We start from the raw sequence: 19,356 nt of genomic DNA on the forward strand, positions 1-19,356 counted from the left end.
TTGCTTTTTATTGTTTGTTTTTTGTTTGTTTGTTTTGCATGTCGTGGTCTGTAGGTTCAAACCCCGCACGTAAATTTCTTAATTTTTTTTTTTTTTTTAGTTTACTGGAAAGAAGTTTATATAAAATAATTTTATAAATGAAACAGTAGGTTCTCTAGAGTGCAATGTAGAATAATATATATTTTGGACTAAGTTACTGCATGGAGGCATGTGAAGTTTCCTCCCGGGCGATTTCAAGGATTTCGATGACAATAAAAATATAGTAATGTAAAATATTCGTTGATCATCAATCAATTCTGGGCAACGTCGGGTCTCCCTGCTTGTATAATATAATAATAAATACGAAATCTGCATTAATAAAAATATCATATTTAAGCGAATTTTACGACGGTGGTGGAGTACTGGTATATATATATATATATATATATATATATATATATATATATATATATATATATATACCAGTACTCCATATATATATATGTGTGTGTGTGTGTGTGTATATATGTATATATATATGTATATATGCATATATATTCATATATATATGCATATATATATATGCATATATATATATATAATTCTTAATATCATTCATCCAGAGGAAGTCTCAAAATAAAGACGAAACGTTGATGAACACATAATACGGTTTGTTCCTTTTTATTTCTCTATTTTGTCAGAATACTATTTCCATTATTTTCATCACATATATACATGTATATGTATACATATATATGTATATATATATGTATATATATGTATATAAATATATATATATGTATATATATATGTATATATATGTATATATATGTATATATATATATATATATATATATATATATATATATATATATATATATATATATATATATATATATCGCTAGTTCTGGTTACGGTCAATAGTAATCCTCGCCAGCGAAAGTCTTTGTTATTGTTATTCTATTATTATTATTAAAACATTTTGTGTCCTGCTCTTTCGCGCGAGGACTAATATATATATATATATATATATATATATATATATATATATATATATATATATATATATATATATATATATATATATATATATCGCTAGTTCTGCGTCCGGCATGACCGACATTTTCTCAAATCTGTTTTGACCCCGTTTCCACCTCATAAGACCCGCACCTTTTTTTGTCAGAATGTGTGACTAACCATCGAACAACATTTACTCCAATATCTTTCGTCATTTATTATTTCCTCGCATTTTTTTTCTTCTGCGCCCTGTTCGACTTTGCTTACCCCGAAACGATGCGAGGAATGTCTTTCTAGGTCGGAAGATCACACGGCACTCCTCGCACCTAACAGTGAACCGGACAAGAAAAGCAGAAAACAATGTGCATTCTTTTTAATAAAAAAAAATAAAGAAAAATATCGCCTTTTTTTTTTTTTTTTACTTATTATTAATTTATTTCCGTGTGATCCACGTTATGCTTTTTTTTATTATTAAAGATATCCATTTGCGCAGTAGCGTCTTGGCGGAGGCGAACAATTTTTGCGATAATATTTTTCACCGTCTCAAAACGAGGCTACTGAGTTTTCACGACATCAAAACGAAGCTACTGAGTTTTCAAAACAATGACACATTTTCTACATTTTTGTCTTACGTTTCACGCCCTTCCTTTTTTTTTTTCTTTTTTTTTCTACCTTCCTTCCGGCTTTTCTTTTTCTAAATTATTTCTCTTTCCCTCCTCTACCTTTCCTGTATTATTTCTTCATTCACGATTCATATTTCATGTTCGAAGCGACTATAATAATTTACTTTCGGTATAAGCTTTTCAGAATTTCCCCATATATCAAAAACAAAAATAAAGAAAAATGTAAATAATGTACGTACTTGTGACGGACAGAAAATACCACATTCGAAAAATCACGTAAATTGATTATATACTTTTATTTCATATAGAAAATATTTATTGGTTCCCCGACAAAAGGAGGGTGGACCTGTAAATTCACCCTTGCCTATCCGTCCATCCGTCCGTCCGTCCGTCCGTCCGTCTTTCCGTCCGTCCGTCGCCTGTTCGTCCGTTCGTTTGTCCGCACTTTTCTCAATAACTAAGCCTTGGAAGTTTGGAAATTTTACACAAACATTAAACATGATATGAGTAAAAAAAGTAACAGAACCGATTTTCCGGGAAAACTCCAGTTACCCAACTAAGGGCGCCTTTCGGGTTAAAATGGCTACAATTAACACTTTTGTGCTTATTAAAAAAAAATGATACCTTGGATTTTTATAAAACTTTCTGAAAAGTTGTAACTAACTGATTTCTATATAATTTTGTTTGTCTATACTTCGCGATAACTCTTGGGTGTGCCCCAGGGGCTCTTTTAGGGCAAATAAAAACACTCCATTTTTGGGACTATTTTACAATATTTGTCCAAAATTTTCTGTGTACGTTTATTTATTGGCAGTTTTGCATGGTGCTGAACTCAAATTTAAATATGCTATGGCCTGTGGGACTTTTGGAACTAAATAGGGGTGGGGAGTGCAAATGCTGGACTTAGTCATTCCTTTTTTTCATGGTGCAGAAGTCAGATTTAAATATGTAAAGACCTAAAATTGCACCGTTTGTTCATTTTCACCTGAATTTGACGTCCCCTGGAGACTTTGGGGGCTAAATGAAGGGGGTGCAAATTGTGAACTTTTTATGCTTCCTTCACTGTGCATGATTCACTTGTTTTTGTTTTGTAATATGAGAAATTCTGGACGGGTATCATTTTTTTTTTTGTTTATTTTCTTACATGGGGGTCACCACTTATCAAGGCCCGAAGGCCACTCAGGGATAAGGGTTATTGCGTGTACAGTAATCAATGAGATAGTATTGTAGTAATCATTAGTATTGGGGGTTTTGATAGAGTGTCTTACGTAAGGGGCCGGTTTGTCAGGAGTTTGTTTATGTTGAACTTGAAGACATCCAAGTTGTAGTCAGGTTGGAAACAGGCAAGCGGCAGAGAGTTCCACTGGCGATAAGGGTTATTGCAAGTACATTACGTTAGTGTGGAGATTTGATGAAGTGTTTACTTAAGGGGGCGGTTTATTAGGAATTTGTTAACGTTGGACTTGAAGATATCCAAGTTGTAGTCCGGTGGGAAGCAGGCAGACGGAACAGAGTTCCACAGGGGTGCAATTCTAAGAAAGAAGCTTTGCTCATGGAATCTACGTTTGGATTTAGGCACAGATAGAGAGTGGGGAAAATTATTGACAGTAGTTTCAGCCAGACGGATGTTTCTCGTAAAAGATTGGTGATGGGGGACGAGGGATTGGAACTCAGACGAGCACCTGTCATGGAAATAACGATAAAATAAAGACAGGCTCACAACGTATTTTCTGTGGGAGAGAGGTTGCAGGGAAGAGAAAAGGGCATCCCCCACTAAACCAGGAAGTCTATTTTGTACTCTGTCAAGGCAGGATAGGTTGTTTTTAGCAGCTCCTGCCCAGATGTGACAACAGTACTCCATCCTTGGACATACTTGGCTTTTATATAGATAGAGAATTGCATCAGTAGTGAGATATCTTTTTGTAAAAATCGTTCTGTAACATTTTCCACGATCCCAGTTTCTTTGATCCAGCCTGGAATTTCAACCCCGCGTAGAGAGCGACTTGCCTGTTTTCGGCCAATACCAAGTGGGAAAAGCGTGAGCGTTCTACAACCTAGAAATTTGATTTTATTTTTTGGACTTTTTCCCCTATCCCAAACCAATGAAATAAAATTAGATAAACGATTTTTTATAACATTTTATGTTTAAAAATTTATTTTTTTATTATTATTATTATTATTATTATTATTATTATTATTATTATTATTATTATATTTTATAGAGGGAATTAGACATGGAGTTTAAAGAGCAGAGTTCATTTTAATGTATTAATAAATGTATTAATACTTTTAAAAGAAAACAGTGCTCTTTTTTATTATATGGAGGTCACCACTTATCAAGGCCCGGAAGTCACTCGGGGATAAGGGTTATTGCGTGTACAGTAATTAATGGGATAGTATCGAAGTAATCGTTAGTATTGGAGATTTGATAAAGTGTCTTACTTAAGAGGGCGGTTCATCAGAAATGTGTTTATGTTGAACTTGAAGACATCCAAGTTGTAGTCAGGTGGGAAACAGACAAACGGAACAGAGTTTCACAGGCGTGCACTTCTAAGAAAGAAGCTTTGTTCATGGAATCTACGTTTTGATTCAGGCACAGATAAAAGTGGGGAAAATTATTGACAGTGGTTTATAATGAAAGATTGGCGAGGTTGGAGCAGAGATTGGAGAAATATAAATAACAATAAGACAAAGCCCCGAAATATATTTTGTACTTTGTTCAGGTAGGATAGGCTGTTTTTAGCAGCTCCTTCCCAGATGCGGCAGCGGTACTTCATCCTTGGACGTACTTGGCTTTTATATAGATAGAGAATTGCATCAGTAGTGAGATATATTTTGGAGCGGTAGAAGGACCCTACCATTTTCTCAGCGACCTTGGAAACAGTACGGGTTCCATTTCAAATCAGGGGAAAGGTAAAACCCAGAAGCTTGTCAAAACATGGAGCCTCTCCAAGACGAGAGCCATCCATTTCAATTGATGCCAGATGGGGATCAGAGCGTTGATGATGTAAAGATAGGAGCTTGGTTTTAGATTCATTAAAAGTAACCAGTCACCTCTTCCCCCACTGTACCACGCGCTCAAGATCAGAGGAGAGGGAATCAGAGAGAACTTTCTCATTTACGGCCTTTGATGTGTTCCATAGATAGTCGTGTCATCAGCATAGACTTCAACGAATGTGTTTTGGGAGATCATTTATGTAGATCAGGAAGAGAGTTGGGCCCGGGATGGACCCCTGGGAGACTCCAGCATTCATACTGCGAGCATCTGATTTCTGCCCATCAACCACTACTCTTATGAGCCTATCAGAGAGAAATGATTTAATAATTGTGAAAACATTTCCAGTTATATCGTAGCTGGAAATCTTATGAAGTAGGCCTTTATGCTATACCTTATCGAAGGCCTTTGATATGTCGAGCAATTTCTCTAGAAAGGAAGCCTTTGTTGAGAGATTCACTAATCCTATGAGATATAACCGTTAGCACATCTGCTGTAGATCTAGCAGAACGTAAACCATATTACGTGTCACTAAGAAGGTTATTTCTGCTGAGGTGGTTGGCTATTTTATACGGATTCCAGCAGCTTACTCGTGACACACAGGAGACTTATTGGTCTGTGCTGAGAGGGAGATGACCTGTCACCTGAATTCTTAAATACAGGGCCTACTGATGAGGAACCACTTCTCCTTAAGGCAACGCTTAAACAATTTTGTAAGTATGGGGGCAATTTCTGGTTGAAGCTTTTTTAACACTATAATTGGAATGCTGTCAGAACAAGTTGCTTTACTGGAATCAAGGTGCTTGATTAGCTGGGTGACCTCACGTGCAGATATTTGTATGTTGCATAGCGTGTTGTCTGTTATAGGAGGAAATACGAGAAGTTGATGGCTTTGGTCGCACAGGGTAGAATTAGCTGCAAAACTTTTGACAAATAGTTTGCCTTTGTCTGATGCTGACGAGATGACATCAGGTCCATTAATGATGGTTGGGATAGAACACACGCTTCTTTTCAGGATCCTGTTTGCTATTTGCCAAAACTGGTGGGAACCAAGCCGCTGCTTAGCTACTTTGGATTTAATGGACTGGGCATATAGCTCTCTTGCATTTTTTATTACTCTTTTACAGTAGTTGTTGGCAGTCCTGAAAGCAGCTTTAGTCTCAGTACATCTATTACGTTGGTAGCTATGGAAAAAGTGATTTCTGTGCGCGATGGCAGCAGCACATTCTGGGGAGAACCATGACTGGCTGTTAGGTTTTTGTTGGAATTTTTTGGATGGTATGAATCGGTCTATGTCTACAATTAACCATTCAGTCAGGTCTGATATTATAGAGGACACATCCTTTTTACACATGGAATGCAGAGGTAGATCAGATATGAATGACCGGAAGCTATCTCAGTCAGCCGTAGAGTATCGATATACAGTACGATGGAGTTTCGAAGAGTGTGATTCTTCTCATCAAAGGGAAGAGGTTTGCAAAATATACAGAAAATTTTGCAGAGTAATGCATCACAGAAAAAAAAACAATATGATTTTTTTCAAATTTGCATAAAAAAGGTCATTTAACAGTTTTTAGATAGTTTATAGGGATTCAAAGAGATAGGGAGAGAAGGAAACGAGAGAAAAAGAATTTGAAAAAAGATCCAATAAAGTATTAAGGACGGACTGAACTTTTGCATAGCAAACATCGCCTGAAGAGGTTTCTAGTTACAAGTAACTAGCTGACCGAAACATGCTCATGAATGTGTAGCGGAAAATTAATGCTTAGTAAAAACAAATAAAAAGTATATCCTGCCCTGCTTCGGTATTAAGCACTCTTGCATTAACCTTGTTAAAACTTCATTGGTTATTTTACCTCTGGAATATATATATACATATACATATATATATATATATATATATATATATATATATATATATATATATATATATATATATATATATATAATGCAAACGATGAAGTGGACACGGATGTGTAACATTCTTTCACGTTAGGTAGACACGCGCGGCCACTACATGAACAAATCCTGATAAACATGCTGATAATCCCCCGCCTCCGGTTCGACATATTTAAATCCAAAAACTGAAACAAAAAGATTACAAAAGGTTTCACAAGAATGAAAGGGAAAAAATTATGTGCCTCTACGCTGTGGTGTGTTCTTTTTTTATTTCTGGCTTTAAAGAAAAAGTAAGATTCGTTTGAAGAAATTAAATCTGGTTCGAGGCCAAGAGTAATTGGAATTCTGTAAGTTTGTAATATATATATATATATATATATATATATATATATATATATATAAAAAATATACAAAAGTCTGAGACTGACATTTCTCTGAAAAACACACTCAGAATCATTAGATGTAAAATGTTCCCCAGAATAACCCTTCACTTTAAACCTTTATATAAAAATATATCTGAAGAGAGCTGTACAAAGCTTGAAACGCATTATAAAAATATTTTAAAATAAAAAATGATAAAAGGTTGAAAACCCCACAATTGCTGATGCCTACACACTTTTATGTATGCATATATATATATATATCTGTGTATATATATATGTGTGTGTGTGTGTTATATCATTAAAGTTAAATTCTGTAGATTAAAATATATATAAAATATATAGAGAAGATTTCAAATAACATTTTCAATATATGTGCTCAAAAGCAAAATACCTGTTTATTCATAGCTGAACATTTTTCTAATTGCAATACATTTCCTCTGATGATGTGGGCCATTATTGAAAATCCATGGATTAAGGAAATAAATATAATTTTTCTCTATATATTCCTTGTTTCAAACAATAAATTCTTAACTTTAATGTATTTTTATGTATATTTTAATCTACAGAATTTAACTTTAATCATTAAGCTTATATGTTGCTCTATTTTTATATATTGATCTGTACCTTTTTTGCTAGGATCGTCTTGAAAATACTATCTCAATGTAATATCTGACAGGTAAATTCACTTGATTTCAAATTTGTGACTTATCTCATTTATATATATATATATATATATATATATATATATATATATATATATATATAGAGAGAGAGAGAGAGAGAGAGAGAGAGAGAGAGAGAGAGATAGAGAGAGAGAAAGAAAGAGAGATAGATAGATAGATAGATACAGAGAGAGAGAGAAAGAGAGAGAGAATGTGTGTGTGTGTGTGTGTGTTATAGACAAGCTCTATAAGAGTAAGGAGTAAGCTATGAAAAGCTCAATAGGTGTTTTTATCTAGAGCTATATATAGAAAAGGTGAGGAATTAATAATTGTGAAATTATCAAGTTTACACAGGGGGAAGCATAATAAAATCCAAGTTTTTCATGTAAGAATGGTTTTCTGAATAATACTATTATTAAGAAACTCATTCTTAACATGGGAGAGGGTGTTGATAACTATTCTGTTTCTACACCAATTTTTTTTTATATTTTGCGTGTCAATCGTTGATTATTTTCAATTGTTTATGAAAAAAAATTCAAATAGTATTTTGTTCACTAATAATAAACAAATACAAATCGACTTCGCTTTAAAAGAAAAATAAATCTCACAATTTTCAATAAATTTTTCAATAAATTGCGTGGAAATATTTTAAAAAACAATATTTAGAATAATATATGCATGTAATATACACAAACCCTAAGTGTATTTTGTACGTGTACAAAAATATATGGATTTATTTAGGGGTTTATTTAACAACTTACAGATTAAATCGTAATGTAGGAATCGCTAAATGTGTTCTGATTAAAGTCTTATGTAAGGAATTTGTTTATCTCCCAAACTGTCATGACTGATTTTTACCGCTGTGCATTTTTACAGCAATCAAACAATTATTTATATATTATTTTATTATCTTTTAATGGGGGCGAGTTGTCTATATATATCTAGGGTGTGGAATCAAAATTTTGAATTGTTCATAAACATTATTCACATGATATAACAATGTTGTATTACGAGCATTTTTGCAATGTTATTTCCAGCATAAGCTTTCATTCAAACAATGGTGTTTTCTTTCGTTGCACCACAAGGAACAACAATAGAAGTTATTGCTGATTGCGAGTCAACGTGAAACCAATTTCTAAGAGAGCCAGTGTATCATTAAGCACAGTTTACACTGTCAACAAAGGTTTGGATAAAGCCAATGGTCTTGGAAGTGGGAGGTGCTTAATAAAAAGCGAAATCCGTATCATCTGAACGAACGCAAATCTTAAATCTTGGGAATTCTGCGAGACCACAATATTTTAAGTTTCAAATCGTTTTCTCCGATAAATATGACGTGCCGTCAATAAGTATCCAGACTTTATCTGTATCGGCAGTTTTATTAATAATGTACACATGAAAAAAATAGCCGCCTTTGAAGTAATCTCCTGCGGCTGCAATGCACTTGTTGTATGGTTCCAACAACTTCTGGAATGCCCCATAGAAGTCCTCTTGTGTGAGCGTGTCAATGAATCCCGTCACAGCCTCTTTCATCTCCTCAATTATCTCATAACGACAGTCTCTAAGGTTTCCCTTGAGCTAAAGGAATAACCAAAATTCACAGGGAGCAAGGTATGAACTATAAGGACGATGAGGAACTGTCTTGGAACCCATCTTGGTCAAATAGTCTGTGACAAGGATGGAGTTGTGAACTGGTGCATTGACAAACTTCGCGCAAATATTCAGCATCTTCAGTTTCACGCGAATAATTGTCATCAAACTATTTATTTGGCCAATCAACTCCTCCCACACCTCTCATCATCACTCAAAAACTCCAAACCTTATAACCAAAGGAAGTAATCTAGCAGGTTCAGGTTGGGGAAGGAGGGACACCAGTGAGAAAAAAGTACAAAGTCGTAGCACTCCTTTTGAAGCCAAGCTTGGGTTTCTTTGAACATAAGGACCGGTGCAAAGTCCTGCTGCCACACCCAAGTTCTGCCAGTTACCACCTGATCGCCTTAGGGGATCACCACACTCTTCGGCACATCAAGGTACACTTTGGTGTTGACTTTCAAGCCGACTTCTAAGATATCACGTGGTATGATGTGGCCCTCACTTGAAACGACATCAAAGACCATAACCGTGGCCGGAAACTTTGTTGAACTGTCTCCTCAAGCGTTGAACCGTTCGGCTTTGCATTTTGAGAGTGCTGTCAATGACCCTGCCGTCATAACTTAAATCGGTAAATAGCATTAGCTGTACAGTGGCGCATCTCCGCGGAATATTCTATGTAGCGGAAACACGGGATATTCTATGTAGCTTAATTGCCATATATATTTTCATAACTTACTACCTAGCTCTACGTATGTATCGAGCACTGTTGAAGTAAATACTGAAAATTTACGCATAAAATTATATCTTTGTATATTAATTTATGTGATTATATATATATATATATATATATATATATATATATATATATATATATATATATATATATACTGTCAATAATTTTCCCCACTCTCTACCTGTGCCTAAATCCAAACGTAGATTCCATGAGCAAAGCTTCTTTCTTAGAACTGCACGCCAGTGGAACTCTCTGCCGCTTGCCTGTTTCCCACCTGACTACAACTTGGACGTCTTCAAGTTCAACATAAACAAACTCCTAACAAACCGCCCCCTTAAGTAAGACACTCTATCAAAACCCCAATACTAATGATTACTACAATACTATCTCATTGATTACGGTACACGCAATAATCCTTATCCCTGAATGGCCTTCGGGCCTTGATAATTGGTGACCCCATGTAAATATATATATATATATATATATATATATATATATATATATATATATATATATATATATATATATATATAATGGAACGATTCCAATATTTTTCCCGTTCCGATACAATTCCTGATTCCCTACTAAATATCCGATTCCGATACACTTACCGATTCCGATTCTGATTATCATAAAACGCATGTTAACTGTGCAGATATTTTCCCAAACATCAAAGAAAAACACTTATGGGGGGGTCTATAGATTTTGCGGCGCTTCTACACTATTAGAACGAAAAATGGAGTTTTCAGAAGAAGAAAAAAAAACAATGCTTTCTACTGATATTTTTTGTCAATTTTAAGAAATTACAATCTTAGCTTCTACATCATGCAATCATAATTACCTGAATATCACCGAATTATTAAACAAAAAAACTTTAATCGTGTTAGCAAGTGAAAAATTGCGTCCATCTTGTTTTCGTAAAATAAATCGAAGCGGAAAATGACCTCCCTTATGAACTCTCCTGTGTCTTACATAAGCAAATACGATCGTTTTCTTCAAATTCTATTTTCTTTTTCTATTTTCTTAAATAAATAATTTTCTAACTAATCGATTTTGCGTCATTTTATTTTATATAATCATCTTAAAAATACGAGGAATACGTAGATACCATTGTTTTCATGTGAAATTTAGTATTATGATTGCCGAGATTTCGTTCTGATACTGCAGAAGCGCCGGTTTGACTATTACTGGTAGTTTAAAATTATTAAATATTTATTATTTTATCATTATTACCATCAACAAAATCAAATAAAAAAAAGAAAATTAAAAGAATCGTTTTTAGCATCGGAAAATAGATACATATTTTTCCTATTCCGATACCGCCAAAAGTTCAAATCTTTCTGATTCCGAATAATCGTACTAATATATATATATATATATATATATATATATATATATATATATATATATATATATATAGTAAAACTGGTAATTAGTAAAAACCTAAAGAGAGTGCTCAATACTATTGCAGAGCAAATATGTGTTTTATTTTTTTTATTACCGTTTTATCTGTTTGGTTACATATGTTTCGGATGCTGAACTATGTTTACGATCCAACAGCCTCGTCAGACCTTACAGAAATTGTTGTTAGTATTTGGAAGAAGAAAAGAACGGGGGGTAAGAGATAATAAGGGGGGACGGGTTTCGACAATATTTAAGTTTTTAAGGTTAAAATACATTAGATTGTAGTGTCTGGGGGTAGCAGATTCAGGTAGGCGTGGGTGGAGATATATGGATATAGGGAGGGGGAGAGAGGATGGTAAAAGAAAGGGGGTAAAGTGAGGAGGGGGAGGAATTTCAATTTTCGGTTTTAAAATTTTGACTTCTTTTGGTTGTTTAGTCAGGTATATGAAGTAGATGAGAGAGAGAGAAAGAGATAGAGATAGAGATAGATAGATAGATAGATAGATAGATAGAGAGAGAGAGAGAGAGATAGAGATAGATAGATAGATAGATAGATAGAGAGAGAGAGAGAGAGGAAGAGAGAGAGGGAGAGAGGGTGAGTGAGAGAGAGAAAGTGTTTGTGTAAGTGTCATATGTGTTTGACAAGTAAAAGGTTTCATTTAGAATGCCATAAGTCGATTTGTTCATTTCAGTTGACGATGAGTTGTTTTTAGGTAGTTAAGGATTAATATATACACCAACGCACGCGCAAATACGCATACATACAGACACATACATATGCACATTTCTACACATCCACATACAGACACATACGCACATACACACATATATATAAGCAATGTATATGCAGACATAAACACACATACACACAACTCCTATACACATATACATACTCATATACGAGGGGCCTGCAATAAGTAATGCCCCTGACCCACTTCCAGTTGTCTGATCTAGCTGAAATTTTGTGTGTGCAATGATTTATATCTCTATGGGTTATGTGGCAGATTATAGCTCTGAACTAATTGTAGTTTCTGTTTTGCAGGTGGTTGAACTGAATCAGGTGTGAAATGGAGCCTGTTGAATGTCGAGCAGTGATCTGGTTTTTTATTTGAAAGGACATCCATTCCAGAAGTGAGAACGCGTCGAGTGCTTGAGGATGAATTTGGTAATATGCCAAGAAGATGAGTCAAAGTTTTTCAAAAGACTGATTAGTTAATTATTACGTGTAATTATATTCATGCAGATATTCTTACATGATTTATACTTGCGTAATATTTGCGTAAAAATGTTATCGTAAACACGAACCTATTTTTATATATATGTGTATGTGTGTGTGTGTGTGTGTGTGTGTGTGTGTGTGTGTGTGTGTGTGTGTGTGTGTGTGTGTGTGTGTTTTAAAAAATTTTACCTTCCAATCTCTTCCGTCAGTTTTTGGTCTAAGGACATGAAACTTAATATGTAGAGTATTCGAACCCATTTGAAACTTAATCTTTGGGTTTTAGCCGGAAAAAATCGGTGCAAAAGTGTGAAAATTTAAAAAAATGGTACGTGCCAGATGAAGATCGAACGACAGCATTACGAATATGCATGCGTAACGTAATAGCTATTAGCTCATGTTTTAATTTCTTGCCTTGCAGTAAACATGTCTTCACAGTATAGGAATTGACGTGAAAGGAAAAAGTAAATCGTAAACGGAACGTTTGGTTTTCGATTCTCGGTGGTGGCGCACGAATCATTTTTTTTTTTTACTTTTTAAACCATTACTATATATTGGGTCCAATATAATATGATAAGTACGAAATCCGCATTAATCAAAATATCATATTTAAGTGTATCTTACGACCCGGCAATGCTGGACAGCATGCTATATTTCACGCGTAAGCAACCCTTCATGGGTATCCATAGTCTGTCCAAGCCTGAAGGGGCCTATTTTTTATACAAGACTACCCGTGACCCGTTGGGTCAGTATGTTATATTAGCTATGGAATTAATCTGTGAGCGTGACACTTGTGACATAAAGAAAATAGTTTTTTTGTGACATAACAGAAATATTTCTATGAAATTATATCAAAATGAAAAAAGAATATAGATACATTTCTATGAGTCTTTCTTTTTATAATTGTTTATTTTGGGGGAAAAAATCTTCAAGGCATTGAATTATAAGTGGTTGGCCATACTTATAGGTAAATGTGTACTGAACAGATACCATAATACTTAAAGTGAAATTCAAATTTTTATATAGCTTTTAATTTAAACGCGAATAAAAGAGTCGGGACGCTGAAAACGTACACAGTAACACAATACGTTTTATTGTCACGTTGATTATTTATTTGTAACGTAATTAAAAAAAACATATTTTCGGTGTTATTTATTTATGTAGGTAGTGTAAAAGAAAATGTATGAATGCTTTTTAAGAAAGGTGTATTAAAAAATGGAGAATAAATTTAAAAAAAAAAAGAAAAGGAAACGTGCTGGTTAAATCCCCATTGTAAAATGCTGTTATGGTTGTCAACGGGTTGAAGTAGATTTATTGTAAGAAAATTGCGTTAAACTTAAACGTAATATGGAAATGAACGATGTAAAAAAAATGCAGAAAGTATTAGTAATTATTTATTTGGATAATTTAAACGCGAAAAGAAAATGGGACGCTGAAAACGTACACGGTAAAACAATACGTTTTATTGTCGCGTTGATTATTTATTTGTAATTTTTTTAATTTTCCTTACAAATATCAACGTGACAATAAAACGCATTGTTTTACTGTGTACGTTTTTCAGCGTCCCAATTTTTTTTTTTTTTGCGTTTAAATTATCCAAATAAACAATTGTTAAACTTTCTGCTTTTTTTTTCCATCGTTCATTTCTGTATTACGTCATGGGTTTGTTTATGTACGCATACGTTACAACACCCGTTACAAGGTCATTTGAGTTTTATAATTTATATATATATATATAATTATATATATATATATATATATATATATATATATATATATATATATATATATATATATTGTTTACGAACAGACGATTTGAGCACTATAAAGGTGGTGGCGGGTGTCTATTTAAATAGACATTCCGACGAGTTATTTACGGGCGTCAATTCCATGGTCGAGTGGGAGAACTCTCGACTTTCAACATGGGGGTTCTAGGTTCAATCCTTGGCTTGGGAGAGATGTTAGTCTAGCGGCACTGATGAGTTGTGATACAACGAAACAGGACTGTATGTCGATGACTACAAGTATATTTTATATATATATATATGTATAAGTATATTTTATATATATATAAGTATATTTTATATATATATATATATATATATATAGAGAGAGAGAGAGAGAGAGAGAGAGTCATCCACATACAGTACTGTTTCGCTGCCCCACAGCCCATCAGTGCGCTCAGATATGCAACTACCCAAAGCCAGGATTGAAACCCGACCGTCTGTACGATAGTCAAGGCTCCTAACCACTACGCTATCGGCGACTGCTGTATAAGTTTAACGAAGTTTTGACATCGTCCGAACTACCTAAGCTCGATTTGTTTACACAAAGAGCATCGCTTATACACTAATGGTAATTCGTGTATCATTTCTCACTTGTTGCAATTCGTTGTCACTTGCCATAGGATCAGATTCAAACCACATTAACGAACCCTTTCGATATTATTCGCTTCTTTGCACAGAATAAATATAAACAAACGCTGATTTACCAGATAATCCTGAATGACTTATCAAATGACCCTTCACACCTGTCACAGATTTAAAACTTGGCACTTTCTCGCACTAAGGTCTGCTTTGCTCATACAACCGATACTTTTACTCTGAATGGGGCATTGTTCAGTTCGGTCCTAGGAGACTATCCTCCTAAATACTTCCGTCCTTCGAGAAGAGTAATTTTAAAAATAATAAAACTACTTATCAACGTTAATAGTCCATGGAGACTATTTCGTAGGATGCGGTGTTGTGCTGACTAAACGAAACGGATGACACACCACACAGTAATCACCCAATTTGGCCTTGCGCCACATTCGCCGTGTATTTTTTAAAATATTTTTTTGTGAAATCATTCTGTAAAATTCACTGTAACTATGAATATAATCAAGTGCATGCGAGCATTATGTTTTTCTTTTCACTTTTTGTAAGTAAAAAAAATAAAAAATACTCGAGCTGAGGTCGAAACCAAAACCTAAAGATGGTGAATCAAGTACGATAACTATTAAACCAGCTTGACACGTTCTTTAAAAGGTGTTTTAAAACTGAATCACTCGATGATGAGGATTTCTCATTATTGACTGGAATGCTCACGACGTTTCGGCCGATGTAATCTCCGACCTTCTTCAGTCATACGTATCGAACTCGGGAATCTTTCCGTCGAACTAGAAAATCTGCGCGGAATTTTGAACGAACCCCAATATTTAATCCACGGGGGTAGAATGCTAAAGTTCCGCCAGCCATGACCAAGTAGAAATCCTAGGTTATCCACAAGTGCACTGAAGAGTGTAACTAACAACTGAATTTTACCAAGTGGTTTATCCACTACGCCATGGGTTCTTGTGAAAGCTTACGTTCAAAATACGGTACAGGTTCCCGAGTTCGACAGAAAGACTCCAGAGTTCGATAAAATACACCTGAAGAAGGTTGGAGGTTACATCGACCGAAATGCTGTGTAAATAACACTCGTGATGAGAACAGTAGTCCAAATAATATGAATCATTAATCCTCATCTCAAAAAATATATTCGGGGACTGTGGCGCAGTGGATAGAGGCGTTGAGCATCTACGGTTTCAGGTGATCTTTGTCCGAAGATAGCGGTTTCAATCCTACTCAAAGAAAGCTAAATGATTAGTTGGCCAAAACGTGACGAGACAACAACTATGGAAGGCGGTGATTACTGGGGATACAGTTAAAAGACTCGGCATTCCTATCCCGTCGCGATTAATGGCCTGAAGAAGGCCAGAGGATGAGTTAGCCAAAACGTGGCTAAACAACAACTATGAAAATGAGGATAACACTCCGCAAAAGAAATAAACTCATCTAAAAAATTCAGAAACATAAATGCATAATCAGAAACTTGGCCGATGTGAAAACTTCAAAAAGATTTTCAGCACGTGTTTGAAAATAACATTCTGAAATTTATCATGGTCTTAATAAAAAAAAAAATAGGGGGGGGAATATTCAACCGAAACAAGAATTACAAGGAACCTTCTCTACCACCAATAGCAAATGGCCAAAAATACATTACCTAAAAGTACTTCATTTAAACTCCGCGGCATAAGGTTCACATGGAACATGAACTGGAACAGATACATTGAGGGCATTGCCAAGGCTGCTGCAAAGAAGGTGGAAACTCTCTCTCTACCGTGCTAGAAAGCTACTTATGCCCGAAAGTATCCGGTACCTCTATAAGGCCACCATTCGCCCATGTATGGAGTATTCTGGCCACATTTGGGCTGGTGCATCTGCTACTAGTCTCTCACTCACTGATAGGGTGCAAAAAAGAATTGCTAACCTGATAGGTCCTGAACTGCCATCTAAGCTTCAGCCTCTATCCCATCGACGAAATGTTGCATCCCTCTGCCTGTTCTACAAGTATTTTATTGTGAAGGCTCTGACGAACTACAAGCACTTGTACCTCCTCGACGTAAATATTCCCACAAACGCGACAAGCAGCTAAATCCCACCCCTACACAGTAGAGATCTTGTAGGTGTAAGAAAGCCTTTTACTCCAATAGTTTCTTCCCCAGAAATGCTAGACTTTGGAACTCCCTTATTCTGCTTTCCCAACTGTACTGACATGCAGAAGTTCAAGTGTAATGTGAACAGACATCTTGCTGCTCATCTCCCTTCATAATACCCTTGCAACTTATGTCCTCGATAGTAGCCCCCTACTTCAAGGTGGCACTGTGCCTTGTTTGGGGTGAAAATTTAATTTAAAAAAAAATGAAAGAAATATTGTAACTAAAGCAGCAGGGGTTGCTGTGATAGAAGTCAGATTTTTCAAGAGAGCAACCTCAGTAGCGAGCTGGATAAGATATTTGATCGCATGTTTTAGGGGAATATAAAATTGACTATTGTTTTACTTTCGACGACCTTTTAACTTTCGCTTCCTTTATTTTGTTTTTTGTTTTTGTTTTTGTTGTTTTTTTTTGTTTGTTTTTTTTTTTTTCAGTCTTCACCTTCCATGTTTCTGACAGATGGGAAATAATTGCGGCTTTCAGGATTGGAATCTACTCAACTGTTATCAGACAGTTATCAAACGATGATCAAAATCGGAATCCATCAAACAGTTGGCAAGTTTTTGACCTCGAAGTTGTGTTTGCTTAGCTCCTTGCATTAAGTGGTTTCACGCCTTGTCAGGAGCAATTTCAATTTAAAATGTCTATCGGGAAACAGATAATCGGCAGAAAATACTAAAGGTAAATTAAAAAACGTTCCAATAAGCTATCGGAGTAGATAATTTCCCGGCATCTAAAGATTTCTACAGTGAAGGGTGATATTTTGCTGCTTGGTGGGTGGAAGTACTAGCTATCAAAGCATAACCCTACTGCAAGGGCCAAGATCGAAAAATAAAAAGAGTAAATCAACGCGTTTTTCTCACCTTGTTCTTAGTTTTGTACGGCGTGAAAAGCGCAACGACAAAATAGAAATGTCAATAAACATCAACTTACCTTAGCTCGGCGTGAACATCTGTGAAGGAAAATAAAAGGGCCTGCCACACGGTAACACACGTCCGAACAAACTGTTATAATATTTTAAAAGATTGTCCCCTTTTTTTATTTTGGCTGAAAGCTACAGTTTATAGGGATCCCACGACGTCTGGTTTTTTAGATATGAATCGGGAGAGACAATTTTTATTTTTTATTTTTTATTTATTTTTTTTTTTTTTACACAGATATATATATATATACATAGAGAAGGAGAATACGAAAGGGGAGAACGGCTGGTTTGAAAGCTACGCCGACAACCAGTGATTTGGAACAGCCTAGGTAAGACGATGAGGAGGAGGAAGAGGGGAGGAAGGAGAAGAGGGGGAGGGAGATTGTTCTGGTGGCAGGTGAGGCCGACAGGTGAGAATGAGGCTTGCGATGAGAAACAAATGTCGGGCAGGTCTTCGCCTAACAGTCGCCCCCTCCCCCGCCACATCCTCGACCCTCGCACCTCGCCTTCGTCCGCCTGCAACAGGTAGGGAAAGACAGATGTGGGGGCTCGTTTAAAGAAGGAAGAGGGGGAGAGGGTAGAAGAAGACGGAGAAGTTTTTTAGAAAAATTTTTAAAAAGGAGGAATAGGTCGTCTCGATAGACGCACATACCGACACGGACAGAAAAATAGAGGCAGGCAGGCAGGCAGGCAGGCAGGCAGATTTATACGCCAGATAAAGGGAGATAGATAGACTGACAGATATGTATAAGGGCACGCACACTAACATTGACAAATCGTAGAAAGTAAAAGAGAAGGAAAGCAGATAGTAGAAAAGGAGAAGAGAGAGTGATGAAAGGAGGAAAAGAGAGAGAGAGAGTGAGAGAGTGATAGAAAAGGAAAGAGAGAGGGGGATAGAGAGGGACGAGAGAGGACAAATTCACAGGCAGACAGACAGACAGCCAGACAGGCATGTATAAGAGCAGACACGCACAAGCAGTGACAAATCATACAGAGTAAAAGAGAAGCTGGCAGATACTAGAAAGAGAAGAAATGGGGAGGAGGAGAAGGAGGAGGATAGACTCTGGAAGAGAATGTTTAGGATAACAAATAAGAAAGAAAAAGGGAGAGAGAGTGAAAGAACAAAAAAATGGGTAACGAACTAAAGAAAAAAGAGAGAAAGAAAGAACTAACGAAAAAAAAAGAAGAAAAGAAATACAAAATGAAAAGAAATGAAGAAAATATATGAAAGAAAGAAAGAAAGAAAGAAAGAGAGAAAAGAACAGACTAAATACATTAATTTATGTTAATATGACGACGTGTGTGTGTGCGTGTGTGTGTGCGTGTGTGTGTGTGCGTGTGTTTCACCGTTTGTGTGTGTATGCGTTTGCGTATGTGTGTAAGGGAGGTGTCAGCTAACTACTTTACTAAACAAAAG

General features: G+C 35.6%; 1 protein-coding gene across 2 annotated transcripts in view; it reads right to left on the bottom strand.

The window, feature by feature from the left end:
* Nucleotides 1-18,248, bottom strand: part of LOC145239995 (uncharacterized) — a 201,648-nt gene extending 183,400 nt beyond the window's left edge. The window contains exon 1 of one of the 2 annotated variants that reach the window (XM_080103578.1): nucleotides 17,951-18,248. The gene's annotated coding sequence lies outside the window, so the exon portion shown is untranslated. The remainder of the gene's footprint in view (nucleotides 1-17,950) is intronic. The other variant, XM_080103579.1, reaches the window with a different exon arrangement.
* Between the last annotated feature and the right edge of the window lie 1,108 nt (nucleotides 18,249-19,356).

Source organism: Euprymna scolopes, chromosome 19, assembly GCF_053919585.1.
Source record: "Euprymna scolopes isolate OS-2025 chromosome 19, ASM5391958v1, whole genome shotgun sequence".
Lineage (NCBI taxonomy): Eukaryota > Metazoa > Mollusca > Cephalopoda > Sepiida > Sepiolidae > Euprymna > Euprymna scolopes.